The sequence below is a fragment of the Camelina sativa genome, chromosome 12 (assembly GCF_030686135.1).
Source record: "Camelina sativa cultivar CO46 ecotype springtype chromosome 12, ASM3068613v1".
NCBI lineage: Eukaryota > Viridiplantae > Streptophyta > Magnoliopsida > Brassicales > Brassicaceae > Camelina > Camelina sativa.
Genome location: NC_141891.1, coordinates 31,355,513 through 31,368,844, shown reverse-complemented (window position 1 = coordinate 31,368,844; position 13,332 = coordinate 31,355,513). Strand labels below are relative to the sequence as shown.

The following is a 13,332-nucleotide window of genomic DNA, read 5'->3' as shown; positions in this document are numbered from 1 at the left end:
TTTTCAAAAAGGTATTATGGGTTGCGTGGTTCCTCACGGTCTGAAAGTTACGACGTTCTCTATGTACTATAGTCTTGCGAAACAACCAAAAAAAAAAAGAAGAAGGGGGGGGGAGGGAGGGATGCAACACGAGGACTTCCCGGGAGGTCACCCATCCTAGTACTACTCTCGCCCAAGCACGCTTAACTGCGGAGTTCTGATGGGATCCGGTGCATTAGTGCTGGTATGATCGCATCAGTTAGTATATCCCATGCAATCGCATATATACTTTTTTGAAAACTGAATGGATCATTCGATGTGGGTCCCACTTGATATGCGGACCGGTTTAGTCACCTTGGACGTGCTTCCACCGTCCAAAAACAAGCGATAACCATGTCCAAACACTGTTTTGGAGCCGTAACTAATTGTGTCGGGATCACAAAAAAACATCTCAACTGCCTTCAAACGTCAAAATCTGCCCTCGAGAATGGTCCAATGGTACGAAGACCCATTGCCTTACCGGAAGCTCTCTTGGGGCTTTTCAAAAAGGTATTATGGGTTGCGTGGTTCCTCACGGTCTGAAAGTTACGACGTTCTCTATGTACTATAGTCTTGCGAAACAACCAAAAAAAAAAAAAAGGGGGGGGGGGAGGGAGGGATGCAACACGAGGACTTCCCGGGAGGTCACCCATCCTAGTACTACTCTCGCCCAAGCACGCTTAACTGCGGAGTTCTGATGGGATCCGGTGCATTAGTGCTGGTATGATCGCATCAGTTAGTATATCCCATGCAATCGCATATATACTTTTTTGAAAACTGAATGGATCATTCGATGTGGGTCCCACTTGATATGCGGACCGGTTTAGTCACCTTGGACGTGCTTCCAACGTCCAAAAACAAGTGATAACCATGTCCAAACACTGTTTTGGAGCCGTAACTAATTGTGTCGGGATCACAAAAAAACATCTCAACTGCCTTCAAACGTCAAAATCTGCCCTCGAGAATGGTCCAATGGTACGAAGACCCATTGCCTTACCAGAAGCTCTCTTGGGGCTTTTCAAAAAGGTATTATGGGTTGCGTGGTTCCTCACGGTCTGAAAGTTACGACGTTCTCTATGTACTATAGTCTTGCGAAACAACCAAAAAAAAAAGAAGGAGGGGGGGGGGGAGGGAGGGATGCAACACGAGGACTTCCCGGGAGGTCACCCATCCTAGTACTACTCTCGCCCAAGCACGCTTAACTGCGGAGTTCTGATGGGATCCGGTGCATTAGTGCTGGTATGATCGCATCAGTTAGTATATCCCATGCAATCGCATATATACTTTTTTGAAAACTGAATGGATCATTCGATGTGGGTCCCACTTGATATGCGGACCGGTTTAGTCACCTTGGACGTGCTTCCACCGTCCAAAAACAAGCGATAACCATGTCCAAACACTGTTTTGGAGCCGTAACTAATTGTGTCGGGATCACAAAAAAACATCTCAACTGCCTTCAAACGTCAAAATCTGCCCTCGAGAATGGTCCAATGGTACGAAGACCCATTGCCTTACCAGAAGCTCTCTTGGGGCTTTTCAAAAAGGTATTATGGGTTGCGTGGTTCCTCACGGTCTGAAAGTTACGACGTTCTCTATGTACTATAGTCTTGCGAAACAACCAAAAAAAAAAAAAAGGGGGGGGGGGGGGGGAGGGAGGGATGCAACACGAGGACTTCCCGGGAGGTCACCCATCCTAGTACTACTCTCGCCCAAGCACGCTTAACTGCGGAGTTCTGATGGGATCCGGTGCATTAGTGCTGGTATGATCGCATCAGTTAGTATATCCCATGCAATCGCATATATACTTTTTTGAAAACTGAATGGATCATTCGATGTGGGTCCCACTTGATATGCGGACCGGTTTAGTCACCTTGGACGTGCTTCCAACGTCCAAAAACAAGTGATAACCATGTCCAAACACTGTTTTGGAGCCGTAACTAATTTTGTCGGGATCACAAAAAAACATCTCAACTGCCTTCAAACGTCAAAATCTGCCCTCGAGAATGGTCCAATGGTACGAAGACCCATTGCCTTACCAGCAGCTCTCTTGGGGCTTTTCAAAAAGGTATTATGGGTTGCGTGGTTCCTCACGGTCTGAAAGTTACGACGTTCTCTATGTACTATAGTCTTGCGAAACAACCAAAAAAAAAAAGAAGGGGGGGGGGGGGGGAGGGAGGGATGCAACACGAGGACTTCCCGGGAGGTCACCCATCCTAGTACTACTCTCGCCCAAGCACGCTTAACTGCGGAGTTCTGATGGGATCCGGTGCATTAGTGCTGGTATGATCGCATCAGTTAGTATATCCCATGCAATCGCATATATACTTTTTTGAAAACTGAATGGATCATTCGATGTGGGTCCCACTTGATATGCGGACCGGTTTAGTCACCTTGGACGTGCTTCCAACGTCCAAAAACAAGTGATAACCATGTCCAAACACTGTTTTGGAGCCGTAACTAATTGTGTCGGGATCACAAAAAAACATCTCAACTGCCTTCAAACGTCAAAATCTGCCCTCGAGAATGGTCCAATGGTACGAAGACCCATTGCCTTACCAGAAGCTCTCTTGGGGCTTTTCAAAAAGGTATTATGGGTTGCGTGGTTCCTCACAGTCTGAAAGTTACGACGTTCTCTATGTACTATAGTCTTGCGAAACAACCAAAAAAAAAAAGAAGGAGGGGGGGGGAGGGAGGGATGCAACACGAGGACTTCCCGGGAGGTCACCCATCCTAGTACTACTCTCGCCCAAGCACGCTTAACTGCGGAGTTCTGATGGGATCCGGTGCATTAGTGCTGGTATGATCGCATCAGTTAGTATATCCCATGCAATCGCATATATACTTTTTTGAAAACTGAATGGATCATTCGATGTGGGTCCCACTTGATATGCGGACCGGTTTAGTCACCTTGGACGTGCTTCCACCGTCCAAAAACAAGCGATAACCATGTCCAAACACTGTTTTGGAGCTGTAACTAATTGTGTCGGGATCACAAAAAAACATCTCAACTGCCTTCAAACGTCAAAATCTGCCCTCGAGAATGGTCCAATGGTACGAAGACCCATTGCCTTACCAGAAGCTCTCTTGGGGCTTTTCAAAAAGGTATTATGGGTTGCGTGGTTCCTCACGGTCTGAAAGTTACGACGTTCTCTATGTACTATAGTCTTGCGAAACAACCAAAAAAAAAAAAAAGGGGGGGGGAGGGAGGGATGCAACACGAGGACTTCCCGGGAGGTCACCCATCCTAGTACTACTCTCGCCCAAGCACGCTTAACTGCGGAGTTCTGATGGGATCCGGTGCATTAGTGTTGGTATGATCGCATCAGTTAGTATATCCCATGCAATCGCATATATACTTTTTTGAAAACTGAATGGATCATTCGATGTGGGTCCCACTTGATATGCGGACCGGTTTAGTCACCTTGGACGTGCTTCCAACGTCCAAAAACAAGTGATAACCATGTCCAAACACTGTTTTGGAGCCGTAACTAATTGTGTCGGGATCACAAAAAAACATCTCAACTGCCTTCAAACGTCAAAATCTGCCCTCGAGAATGGTCCAATGGTACGAAGACCCATTGCCTTACCAGAAGCTCTCTTGGGGCTTTTCAAAAAGGTATTATGGGTTGCGTGGTTCCTCACGGTCTGAAAGTTACGACGTTCTCTATGTACTATAGTCTTGCGAAACAACCAAAAAAAAAAGAAGGAGGGGGGGGGGAGGGAGGGATGCAACACGAGGACTTCCCGGGAGGTCACCCATCCTAGTACTACTCTCGCCCAAGCACGCTTAACTGCGGAGTTCTGATGGGATCCGGTGCATTAGTGCTGGTATGATCGCATCAGTTAGTATATCCCATGCAATCGCATATATACTTTTTTGAAAACTGAATGGATCATTCGATGTGGGTCCCACTTGATATGCGGACCGGTTTAGTCACCTTGGACGTGCTTCCACCGTCCAAAAACAAGCGATAACCATGTCCAAACACTGTTTTGGAGCCGTAACTAATTGTGTCGGGATCACAAAAAAACATCTCAACTGCCTTCAAACGTCAAAATCTGCCCTCGAGAATGGTCCAATGGTACGAAGACCCATTGCCTTACCAGAAGCTCTCTTGGGGCTTTTCAAAAAGGTATTATGGGTTGCGTGGTTCCTCACGGTCTGAAAGTTACGACGTTCTCTATGTACTATAGTCTTGCGAAACAACCAAAAAAAAAAAAAAGGGGGGGGGGGGAGGGAGGGATGCAACACGAGGACTTCCCGGGAGGTCACCCATCCTAGTACTACTCTCGCCCAAGCACGCTTAACTGCGGAGTTCTGATGGGATCCGGTGCATTAGTGCTGGTATGATCGCATCAGTTAGTATATCCCATGCAATCGCATATATACTTTTTTGAAAACTGAATGGATCATTCGATGTGGGTCCCACTTGATATGCGGACCGGTTTAGTCACCTTGGACGTGCTTCCAACGTCCAAAAACAAGTGATAACCATGTCCAAACACTGTTTTGGAGCCGTAACTAATTTTGTCGGGATCACAAAAAAACATCTCAACTGCCTTCAAACGTCAAAATCTGCCCTCGAGAATGGTCCAATGGTACGAAGACCCATTGCCTTACCAGCAGCTCTCTTGGGGCTTTTCAAAAAGGTATTATGGGTTGCGTGGTTCCTCACGGTCTGAAAGTTACGACGTTCTCTATGTACTATAGTCTTGCGAAACAACCAAAAAAAAAAAGAAGGGGGGGGGGGGAGGGAGGGATGCAACACGAGGACTTCCCGGGAGGTCACCCATCCTAGTACTACTCTCGCCCAAGCACGCTTAACTGCGGAGTTCTGATGGGATCCGGTGCATTAGTGCTGGTATGATCGCATCAGTTAGTATATCCCATGCAATCGCATATATACTTTTTTGAAAACTGAATGGATCATTCGATGTGGGTCCCACTTGATATGCGGACCGGTTTAGTCACCTTGGACGTGCTTCCAACGTCCAAAAACAAGTGATAACCATGTCCAAACACTGTTTTGGAGCCGTAACTAATTGTGTCGGGATCACAAAAAAACATCTCAACTGCCTTCAAACGTCAAAATCTGCCCTCGAGAATGGTCCAATGGTACGAAGACCCATTGCCTTACCAGAAGCTCTCTTGGGGCTTTTCAAAAAGGTATTATGGGTTGCGTGGTTCCTCACGGTCTGAAAGTTACGACGTTCTCTATGTACTATAGTCTTGCGAAACAACCAAAAAAAAAAAGAAGGAGGGGGGGGGAGGGAGGGATGCAACACGAGGACTTCCCGGGAGGTCACCCATCCTAGTACTACTCTCGCCCAAGCACGCTTAACTGCGGAGTTCTGATGGGATCCGGTGCATTAGTGCTGGTATGATCGCATCAGTTAGTATATCCCATGCAATCGCATATATACTTTTTTGAAAACTGAATGGATCATTCGATGTGGGTCCCACTTGATATGCGGACCGGTTTAGTCACCTTGGACGTGCTTCCACCGTCCAAAAACAAGCGATAACCATGTCCAAACACTGTTTTGGAGCTGTAACTAATTGTGTCGGGATCACAAAAAAACATCTCAACTGCCTTCAAACGTCAAAATCTGCCCTCGAGAATGGTCCAATGGTACGAAGACCCATTGCCTTACCAGAAGCTCTCTTGGGGCTTTTCAAAAAGGTATTATGGGTTGCGTGGTTCCTCACGGTCTGAAAGTTACGACGTTCTCTATGTACTATAGTCTTGCGAAACAACCAAAAAAAAAAAAAAGGGGGGGGGGGAGGGAGGGATGCAACACGAGGACTTCCCGGGAGGTCACCCATCCTAGTACTACTCTCGCCCAAGCACGCTTAACTGCGGAGTTCTGATGGGATCCGGTGCATTAGTGCTGGTATGATCGCATCAGTTAGTATATCCCATGCAATCGCATATATACTTTTTTGAAAACTGAATGGATCATTCGATGTGGGTCCCACTTGATATGCGGACCGGTTTAGTCACCTTGGACGTGCTTCCAACGTCCAAAAACAAGTGATAACCATGTCCAAACACTGTTTTGGAGCCGTAACTAATTTTGTCGGGATCACAAAAAAACATCTCAACTGCCTTCAAACGTCAAAATCTGCCCTCGAGAATGGTCCAATGGTACGAAGACCCATTGCCTTACCAGCAGCTCTCTTGGGGCTTTTCAAAAAGGTATTATGGGTTGCGTGGTTCCTCACGGTCTGAAAGTTACGACGTTCTCTATGTACTATAGTCTTGCGAAACAACCAAAAAAAAAAAGAAGGGGGGGGGGGGAGGGAGGGATGCAACACGAGGACTTCCCGGGAGGTCACCCATCCTAGTACTACTCTCGCCCAAGCACGCTTAACTGCGGAGTTCTGATGGGATCCGGTGCATTAGTGCTGGTATGATCGCATCAGTTAGTATATCCCATGCAATCGCATATATACTTTTTTGAAAACTGAATGGATCATTCGATGTGGGTCCCACTTGATATGCGGACCGGTTTAGTCACCTTGGACGTGCTTCCAACGTCCAAAAACAAGTGATAACCATGTCCAAACACTGTTTTGGAGCCGTAACTAATTGTGTCGGGATCACAAAAAAACATCTCAACTGCCTTCAAACGTCAAAATCTGCCCTCGAGAATGGTCCAATGGTACGAAGACCCATTGCCTTACCAGAAGCTCTCTTGGGGCTTTTCAAAAAGGTATTATGGGTTGCGTGGTTCCTCACGGTCTGAAAGTTACGACGTTCTCTATGTACTATAGTCTTGCGAAACAACCAAAAAAAAAAAGAAGGAGGGGGGGGGAGGGAGGGATGCAACACGAGGACTTCCCGGGAGGTCACCCATCCTAGTACTACTCTCGCCCAAGCACGCTTAACTGCGGAGTTCTGATGGGATCCGGTGCATTAGTGCTGGTATGATCGCATCAGTTAGTATATCCCATGCAATCGCATATATACTTTTTTGAAAACTGAATGGATCATTCGATGTGGGTCCCACTTGATATGCGGACCGGTTTAGTCACCTTGGACGTGCTTCCACCGTCCAAAAACAAGCGATAACCATGTCCAAACACTGTTTTGGAGCCGTAACTAATTGTGTCGGGATCACAAAAAAACATCTCAACTGCCTTCAAACGTCAAAATCTGCCCTCGAGAATGGTCCAATGGTACGAAGACCCATTGCCTTACCAGAAGCTCTCTTGGGGCTTTTCAAAAAGGTATTATGGGTTGCGTGGTTCCTCACGGTCTGAAAGTTACGACGTTCTCTATGTACTATAGTCTTGCGAAACAACCAAAAAAAAAAAAAGGGGGGGGGGGAGGGAGGGATGCAACACGAGGACTTCCCGGGAGGTCACCCATCCTAGTACTACTCTCGCCCAAGCACGCTTAACTGCGGAGTTCTGATGGGATCCGGTGCATTAGTGCTGGTATGATCGCATCAGTTAGTATATCCCATGCAATCGCATATATACTTTTTTGAAAACTGAATGGATCATTCGATGTGGGTCCCACTTGATATGCGGACCGGTTTAGTCACCTTGGACGTGCTTCCAACGTCCAAAAACAAGTGATAACCATGTCCAAACACTGTTTTGGAGCCGTAACTAATTGTGTCGGGATCACAAAAAAACATCTCAACTGCCTTCAAACGTCAAAATCTGCCCTCGAGAATGGTCCAATGGTACGAAGACCCATTGCCTTACCAGAAGCTCTCTTGGGGCTTTTCAAAAAGGTATTATGGGTTGCGTGGTTCCTCACGGTCTGAAAGTTACGACGTTCTCTATGTACTATAGTCTTGCGAAACAACCAAAAAAAAAAAAAAGGGGGGGGGGGAGGGAGGGATGCAACACGAGGACTTCCCGGGAGGTCACCCATCCTAGTACTACTCTCGCCCAAGCACGCTTAACTGCGGAGTTCTGATGGGATCCGGTGCATTAGTGCTGGTATGATCGCATCAGTTAGTATATCCCATGCAATCGCATATATACTTTTTTGAAAACTGAATGGATCATTCGATGTGGGTCCCACTTGATATGCGGACCGGTTTAGTCACCTTGGACGTGCTTCCAACGTCCAAAAACAAGTGATAACCATGTCCAAACACTGTTTTGGAGCCGTAACTAATTGTGTCGGGATCACAAAAAAACATCTCAACTGCCTTCAAACGTCAAAATCTGCCCTCGAGAATGGTCCAATGGTACGAAGACCCATTGCCTTACCAGAAGCTCTCTTGGGGCTTTTCAAAAAGGTATTATGGGTTGCGTGGTTCCTCACGGTCTGAAAGTTACGACGTTCTCTATGTACTATAGTCTTGCGAAACAACCAAAAAAAAAAAAAAGGGGGGGGGGGAGGGAGGGATGCAACACGAGGACTTCCCGGGAGGTCACCCATCCTAGTACTACTCTCGCCCAAGCACGCTTAACTGCGGAGTTCTGATGGGATCCGGTGCATTAGTGCTGGTATGATCGCATCAGTTAGTATATCCCATGCAATCGCATATATACTTTTTTGAAAACTGAATGGATCATTCGATGTGGGTCCCACTTGATATGCGGACCGGTTTAGTCACCTTGGACGTGCTTCCAACGTCCAAAAACAAGTGATAACCATGTCCAAACACTGTTTTGGAGCCGTAACTAATTGTGTCGGGATCACAAAAAAACATCTCAACTGCCTTCAAACGTCAAAATCTGCCCTCGAGAATGGTCCAATGGTACGAAGACCCATTGCCTTACCAGAAGCTCTCTTGGGGCTTTTCAAAAAGGTATTATGGGTTGCGTGGTTCCTCACGGTCTGAAAGTTACGACGTTCTCTATGTACTATAGTCTTGCGAAACAACCGAAAAAAAAAAAAAGGGGGGGGGAGGGAGGGATGCAACACGAGGACTTCCCGGGAGGTCACCCATCCTAGTACTACTCTCGCCCAAGCACGCTTAACTGCGGAGTTCTGATGGGATCCGGTGCATTAGTGCTGGTATGATCGCATCAGTTAGTATATCCCATGCAATCGCATATATACTTTTTTGAAAACTGAATGGATCATTCGATGTGGGTCCCACTTGATATGCGGACCGGTTTAGTCACCTTGGACGTGCTTCCAACGTCCAAAAACAAGTGATAACCATGTCCAAACACTGTTTTGGAGCCGTAACTAATTGTGTCGGGATCACAAAAAAACATCTCAACTGCCTTCAAACGTCAAAATCTGCCCTCGAGAATGGTCCAATGGTACGAAGACCCATTGCCTTACCAGAAGCTCTCTTGGGGCTTTTCAAAAAGGTATTATGGGTTGCGTGGTTCCTCACGGTCTGAAAGTTACGACGTTCTCTATGTACTATAGTCTTGCGAAACAACCAAAAAAAAAAAAAAGGGGGGGGGGGAGGGAGGGATGCAACACGAGGACTTCCCGGGAGGTCACCCATCCTAGTACTACTCTCGCCCAAGCACGCTTAACTGCGGAGTTCTGATGGGATCCGGTGCATTAGTGCTGGTATGATCGCATCAGTTAGTATATCCCATGCAATCGCATATATACTTTTTTGAAAACTGAATGGATCATTCGATGTGGGTCCCACTTGATATGCGGACCGGTTTAGTCACCTTGGACGTGCTTCCAACGTCCAAAAACAAGTGATAACCATGTCCAAACACTGTTTTGGAGCCGTAACTAATTGTGTCGGGATCACAAAAAAACATCTCAACTGCCTTCAAACGTCAAAATCTGCCCTCGAGAATGGTCCAATGGTACGAAGACCCATTGCCTTACCAGAAACTCTCTTGGGGCTTTTCAAAAAGGTATTATGGGTTGCGTGGTTCCTCACGGTCTGAAAGTTACGACGTTCTCTATGTACTATAGTCTTGCGAAACAACCAAAAAAAAAAAAAAGGGGGGGGGGGAGGGAGGGATGCAACACGAGGACTTCCCGGGAGGTCACCCATCCTAGTACTACTCTCGCCCAAGCACGCTTAACTGCGGAGTTCTGATGGGATCCGGTGCATTAGTGCTGGTATGATCGCATCAGTTAGTATATCCCATGCAATCGCATATATACTTTTTTGAAAACTGAATGGATCATTCGATGTGGGTCCCACTTGATATGCGGACCGGTTTAGTCACCTTGGACGTGCTTCCAACGTCCAAAAACAAGTGATAACCATGTCCAAACACTGTTTTGGAGCCGTAACTAATTGTGTCGGGATCACAAAAAAACATCTCAACTGCCTTCAAACGTCAAAATCTGCCCTCGAGAATGGTCCAATGGTACGAAGACCCATTGCCTTACCAGAAGCTCTCTTGGGGCTTTTCAAAAAGGTATTATGGGTTGCGTGGTTCCTCACGGTCTGAAAGTTACGACGTTCTCTATGTACTATAGTCTTGCGAAACAACCAAAAAAAAAAAAAAGGGGGGGGGGGGGAGGGAGGGATGCAACACGAGGACTTCCCGGGAGGTCACCCATCCTAGTACTACTCTCGCCCAAGCACGCTTAACTGCGGAGTTCTGATGGGATCCGGTGCATTAGTGCTGGTATGATCGCATCAGTTAGTATATCCCATGCAATCGCATATATACTTTTTTGAAAACTGAATGGATCATTCGATGTGGGTCCCACTTGATATGCGGACCGGTTTAGTCACCTTGGACGTGCTTCCAACGTCCAAAAACAAGTGATAACCATGTCCAAACACTGTTTTGGAGCCGTAACTAATTGTGTCGGGATCACAAAAAAACATCTCAACTGCCTTCAAACGTCAAAATCTGCCCTCGAGAATGGTCCAATGGTACGAAGACCCATTGCCTTACCAGAAGCTCTCTTGGGGCTTTTCAAAAAGGTATTATGGGTTGCGTGGTTCCTCACGGTCTGAAAGTTACGACGTTCTCTATGTACTATAGTCTTGCGAAACAACCAAAAAAAAAAAAAAGGGGGGGGGGGGAGGGAGGGATGCAACACGAGGACTTCCCGGGAGGTCACCCATCCTAGTACTACTCTCGCCCAAGCACGCTTAACTGCGGAGTTCTGATGGGATCCGGTGCATTAGTGCTGGTATGATCGCATCAGTTAGTATATCCCATGCAATCGCATATATACTTTTTTGAAAACTGAATGGATCATTCGATGTGGGTCCCACTTGATATGCGGACCGGTTTAGTCACCTTGGACGTGCTTCCAACGTCCAAAAACAAGTGATAACCATGTCCAAACACTGTTTTGGAGCCGTAACTAATTGTGTCGGGATCACAAAAAAACATCTCAACTGCCTTCAAACGTCAAAATCTGCCCTCGAGAATGGTCCAATGGTACGAAGACCCATTGCCTTACCAGAAGCTCTCTTGGGGCTTTTCAAAAAGGTATTATGGGTTGCGTGGTTCCTCACGGTCTGAAAGTTACGACGTTCTCTATGTACTATAGTCTTGCGAAACAACCGAAAAAAAAAAAAAGGGGGGGGGAGGGAGGGATGCAACACGAGGACTTCCCGGGAGGTCACCCATCCTAGTACTACTCTCGCCCAAGCACGCTTAACTGCGGAGTTCTGATGGGATCCGGTGCATTAGTGCTGGTATGATCGCATCAGTTAGTATATCCCATGCAATCGCATATATACTTTTTTGAAAACTGAATGGATCATTCGATGTGGGTCCCACTTGATATGCGGACCGGTTTAGTCACCTTGGACGTGCTTCCAACGTCCAAAAACAAGTGATAACCATGTCCAAACACTGTTTTGGAGCCGTAACTAATTGTGTCGGGATCACAAAAAAACATCTCAACTGCCTTCAAACGTCAAAATCTGCCCTCGAGAATGGTCCAATGGTACGAAGACCCATTGCCTTACCAGAAGCTCTCTTGGGGCTTTTCAAAAAGGTATTATGGGTTGCGTGGTTCCTCACGGTCTGAAAGTTACGACGTTCTCTATGTACTATAGTCTTGCGAAACAACCAAAAAAAAAAAGAAGGAGGGGGGGGGGAGGGAGGGATGCAACACGAGGACTTCCCGGGAGGTCACCCATCCTAGTACTACTCTCGCCCAAGCACGCTTAACTGCGGAGTTCTGATGGGATCCGGTGCATTAGTGCTGGTATGATCGCATCAGTTAGTATATCCCATGCAATCGCATATATACTTTTTTGAAAACTGAATGGATCATTCGATGTGGGTCCCACTTGATATGCGGACCGGTTTAGTCACCTTGGACGTGCTTCCACCGTCCAAAAACAAGCGATAACCATGTCCAAACACTGTTTTGGAGCCGTAACTAATTGTGTCGGGATCACAAAAAAACATCTCAACTGCCTTCAAACGTCAAAATCTGCCCTCGAGAATGGTCCAATGGTACGAAGACCCATTGCCTTACCAGAAGCTCTCTTGGGGCTTTTCAAAAAGGTATTATGGGTTGCGTGGTTCCTCACGGTCTGAAAGTTACGACGTTCTCTATGTACTATAGTCTTGCGAAACAACCAAAAAAAAAAAAAAGGGGGGGGGGGGGAGGGAGGGATGCAACACGAGGACTTCCCGGGAGGTCACCCATCCTAGTACTACTCTCGCCCAAGCACGCTTAACTGCGGAGTTCTGATGGGATCCGGTGCATTAGTGCTGGTATGATCGCATCAGTTAGTATATCCCATGCAATCGCATATATACTTTTTTGAAAACTGAATGGATCATTCGATGTGGGTCCCACTTGATATGCGGACCGGTTTAGTCACCTTGGACGTGCTTCCAACGTCCAAAAACAAGTGATAACCATGTCCAAACACTGTTTTGGAGCCGTAACTAATTGTGTCGGGATCACAAAAAAACATCTCAACTGCCTTCAAACGTCAAAATCTGCCCTCGAGAATGGTCCAATGGTACGAAGACCCATTGCCTTACGAGAAGCTCTCTTGGGGCTTTTCAAAAAGGTATTATGGGTTGCGTGGTTCCTCACGGTCTGAAAGTTACGACGTTCTCTATGTACTATAGTCTTGCGAAACAACCAAAAAAAAAAAAAAGGGGGGGGGGGGGAGGGAGGGATGCAACACGAGGACTTCCCGGGAGGTCACCCATCCGAGTACTACTCTCGCCCAAGCACGCTTAACTGCGGAGTTCTGATGGGATCCGGTGCATTAGTGCTGGTATGATCGCATCAGTTAGTATATCCCATGCAATCGCATATATACTTTTTTGAAAACTGAATGGATCATTCGATGTGGGTCCCACTTGATATGCGGACCGGTTTAGTCACCTTGGACGTGCTTCCAACGTCCAAAAACAAGTGATAACCATGTTTAAACACTGTTTTGGAGCCGTAACTAATTGTGTCG

At 46.7% G+C, this 13,332-nt stretch overlaps 26 non-coding genes across 26 annotated transcripts; all 26 read right to left on the bottom strand.

The window, feature by feature from the left end:
* Positions 1–118: 118 nt before the first annotated feature.
* Positions 119–237, bottom strand: LOC147931882 (5S ribosomal RNA). Its single transcript, XR_015577150.1, has one exon. It is a non-coding gene; the product is annotated as a 5S ribosomal RNA (ribosomal RNA).
* A 397-nt stretch (positions 238–634) lies between these two features.
* On the bottom strand, positions 635–753 carry LOC147931881 (5S ribosomal RNA). Its single transcript, XR_015577149.1, has one exon. It is a non-coding gene; the product is annotated as a 5S ribosomal RNA (ribosomal RNA).
* Positions 754–1,152: 399 nt separating this feature from the next.
* LOC147931880 (5S ribosomal RNA) lies at positions 1,153–1,271 on the bottom strand. Its single transcript, XR_015577148.1, has one exon. It is a non-coding gene; the product is annotated as a 5S ribosomal RNA (ribosomal RNA).
* Positions 1,272–1,673: 402 nt separating this feature from the next.
* LOC147931879 (5S ribosomal RNA) lies at positions 1,674–1,792 on the bottom strand. Its single transcript, XR_015577147.1, has one exon. It is a non-coding gene; the product is annotated as a 5S ribosomal RNA (ribosomal RNA).
* Positions 1,793–2,193: 401 nt separating this feature from the next.
* Positions 2,194–2,312, bottom strand: LOC147931878 (5S ribosomal RNA). Its single transcript, XR_015577145.1, has one exon. It is a non-coding gene; the product is annotated as a 5S ribosomal RNA (ribosomal RNA).
* Positions 2,313–2,710: 398 nt separating this feature from the next.
* LOC147931877 (5S ribosomal RNA) lies at positions 2,711–2,829 on the bottom strand. The gene has a single exon (XR_015577144.1). It is a non-coding gene; the product is annotated as a 5S ribosomal RNA (ribosomal RNA).
* Positions 2,830–3,224: 395 nt separating this feature from the next.
* On the bottom strand, positions 3,225–3,343 carry LOC147931876 (5S ribosomal RNA). Its single transcript, XR_015576131.1, has one exon. It is a non-coding gene; the product is annotated as a 5S ribosomal RNA (ribosomal RNA).
* Positions 3,344–3,741: 398 nt separating this feature from the next.
* Positions 3,742–3,860, bottom strand: LOC147931875 (5S ribosomal RNA). Its single transcript, XR_015577143.1, has one exon. It is a non-coding gene; the product is annotated as a 5S ribosomal RNA (ribosomal RNA).
* A 398-nt stretch (positions 3,861–4,258) lies between these two features.
* Positions 4,259–4,377, bottom strand: LOC147931874 (5S ribosomal RNA). Its single transcript, XR_015577142.1, has one exon. It is a non-coding gene; the product is annotated as a 5S ribosomal RNA (ribosomal RNA).
* A 398-nt stretch (positions 4,378–4,775) lies between these two features.
* Positions 4,776–4,894, bottom strand: LOC147931873 (5S ribosomal RNA). Its single transcript, XR_015577141.1, has one exon. It is a non-coding gene; the product is annotated as a 5S ribosomal RNA (ribosomal RNA).
* Positions 4,895–5,292: 398 nt separating this feature from the next.
* Positions 5,293–5,411, bottom strand: LOC147931872 (5S ribosomal RNA). The gene has a single exon (XR_015577140.1). It is a non-coding gene; the product is annotated as a 5S ribosomal RNA (ribosomal RNA).
* Positions 5,412–5,808: 397 nt separating this feature from the next.
* On the bottom strand, positions 5,809–5,927 carry LOC147931871 (5S ribosomal RNA). The gene has a single exon (XR_015577139.1). It is a non-coding gene; the product is annotated as a 5S ribosomal RNA (ribosomal RNA).
* Positions 5,928–6,325: 398 nt separating this feature from the next.
* Positions 6,326–6,444, bottom strand: LOC147931870 (5S ribosomal RNA). Its single transcript, XR_015577138.1, has one exon. It is a non-coding gene; the product is annotated as a 5S ribosomal RNA (ribosomal RNA).
* A 398-nt stretch (positions 6,445–6,842) lies between these two features.
* On the bottom strand, positions 6,843–6,961 carry LOC147931869 (5S ribosomal RNA). The gene has a single exon (XR_015577137.1). It is a non-coding gene; the product is annotated as a 5S ribosomal RNA (ribosomal RNA).
* A 396-nt stretch (positions 6,962–7,357) lies between these two features.
* LOC147931868 (5S ribosomal RNA) lies at positions 7,358–7,476 on the bottom strand. Its single transcript, XR_015577136.1, has one exon. It is a non-coding gene; the product is annotated as a 5S ribosomal RNA (ribosomal RNA).
* Positions 7,477–7,873: 397 nt separating this feature from the next.
* Positions 7,874–7,992, bottom strand: LOC147931867 (5S ribosomal RNA). Its single transcript, XR_015577134.1, has one exon. It is a non-coding gene; the product is annotated as a 5S ribosomal RNA (ribosomal RNA).
* A 397-nt stretch (positions 7,993–8,389) lies between these two features.
* LOC147931866 (5S ribosomal RNA) lies at positions 8,390–8,508 on the bottom strand. The gene has a single exon (XR_015577133.1). It is a non-coding gene; the product is annotated as a 5S ribosomal RNA (ribosomal RNA).
* Positions 8,509–8,903: 395 nt separating this feature from the next.
* LOC147931865 (5S ribosomal RNA) lies at positions 8,904–9,022 on the bottom strand. The gene has a single exon (XR_015577132.1). It is a non-coding gene; the product is annotated as a 5S ribosomal RNA (ribosomal RNA).
* Positions 9,023–9,419: 397 nt separating this feature from the next.
* On the bottom strand, positions 9,420–9,538 carry LOC147931864 (5S ribosomal RNA). The gene has a single exon (XR_015577131.1). It is a non-coding gene; the product is annotated as a 5S ribosomal RNA (ribosomal RNA).
* A 397-nt stretch (positions 9,539–9,935) lies between these two features.
* Positions 9,936–10,054, bottom strand: LOC147931863 (5S ribosomal RNA). Its single transcript, XR_015577130.1, has one exon. It is a non-coding gene; the product is annotated as a 5S ribosomal RNA (ribosomal RNA).
* Positions 10,055–10,453: 399 nt separating this feature from the next.
* Positions 10,454–10,572, bottom strand: LOC147931862 (5S ribosomal RNA). Its single transcript, XR_015577129.1, has one exon. It is a non-coding gene; the product is annotated as a 5S ribosomal RNA (ribosomal RNA).
* A 398-nt stretch (positions 10,573–10,970) lies between these two features.
* LOC147931861 (5S ribosomal RNA) lies at positions 10,971–11,089 on the bottom strand. The gene has a single exon (XR_015577127.1). It is a non-coding gene; the product is annotated as a 5S ribosomal RNA (ribosomal RNA).
* Positions 11,090–11,484: 395 nt separating this feature from the next.
* On the bottom strand, positions 11,485–11,603 carry LOC147931860 (5S ribosomal RNA). Its single transcript, XR_015577126.1, has one exon. It is a non-coding gene; the product is annotated as a 5S ribosomal RNA (ribosomal RNA).
* A 399-nt stretch (positions 11,604–12,002) lies between these two features.
* LOC147931859 (5S ribosomal RNA) lies at positions 12,003–12,121 on the bottom strand. Its single transcript, XR_015577125.1, has one exon. It is a non-coding gene; the product is annotated as a 5S ribosomal RNA (ribosomal RNA).
* Positions 12,122–12,520: 399 nt separating this feature from the next.
* On the bottom strand, positions 12,521–12,639 carry LOC147931858 (5S ribosomal RNA). Its single transcript, XR_015577124.1, has one exon. It is a non-coding gene; the product is annotated as a 5S ribosomal RNA (ribosomal RNA).
* Positions 12,640–13,038: 399 nt separating this feature from the next.
* Positions 13,039–13,157, bottom strand: LOC147931857 (5S ribosomal RNA). The gene has a single exon (XR_015575741.1). It is a non-coding gene; the product is annotated as a 5S ribosomal RNA (ribosomal RNA).
* Between the last annotated feature and the right edge of the window lie 175 nt (positions 13,158–13,332).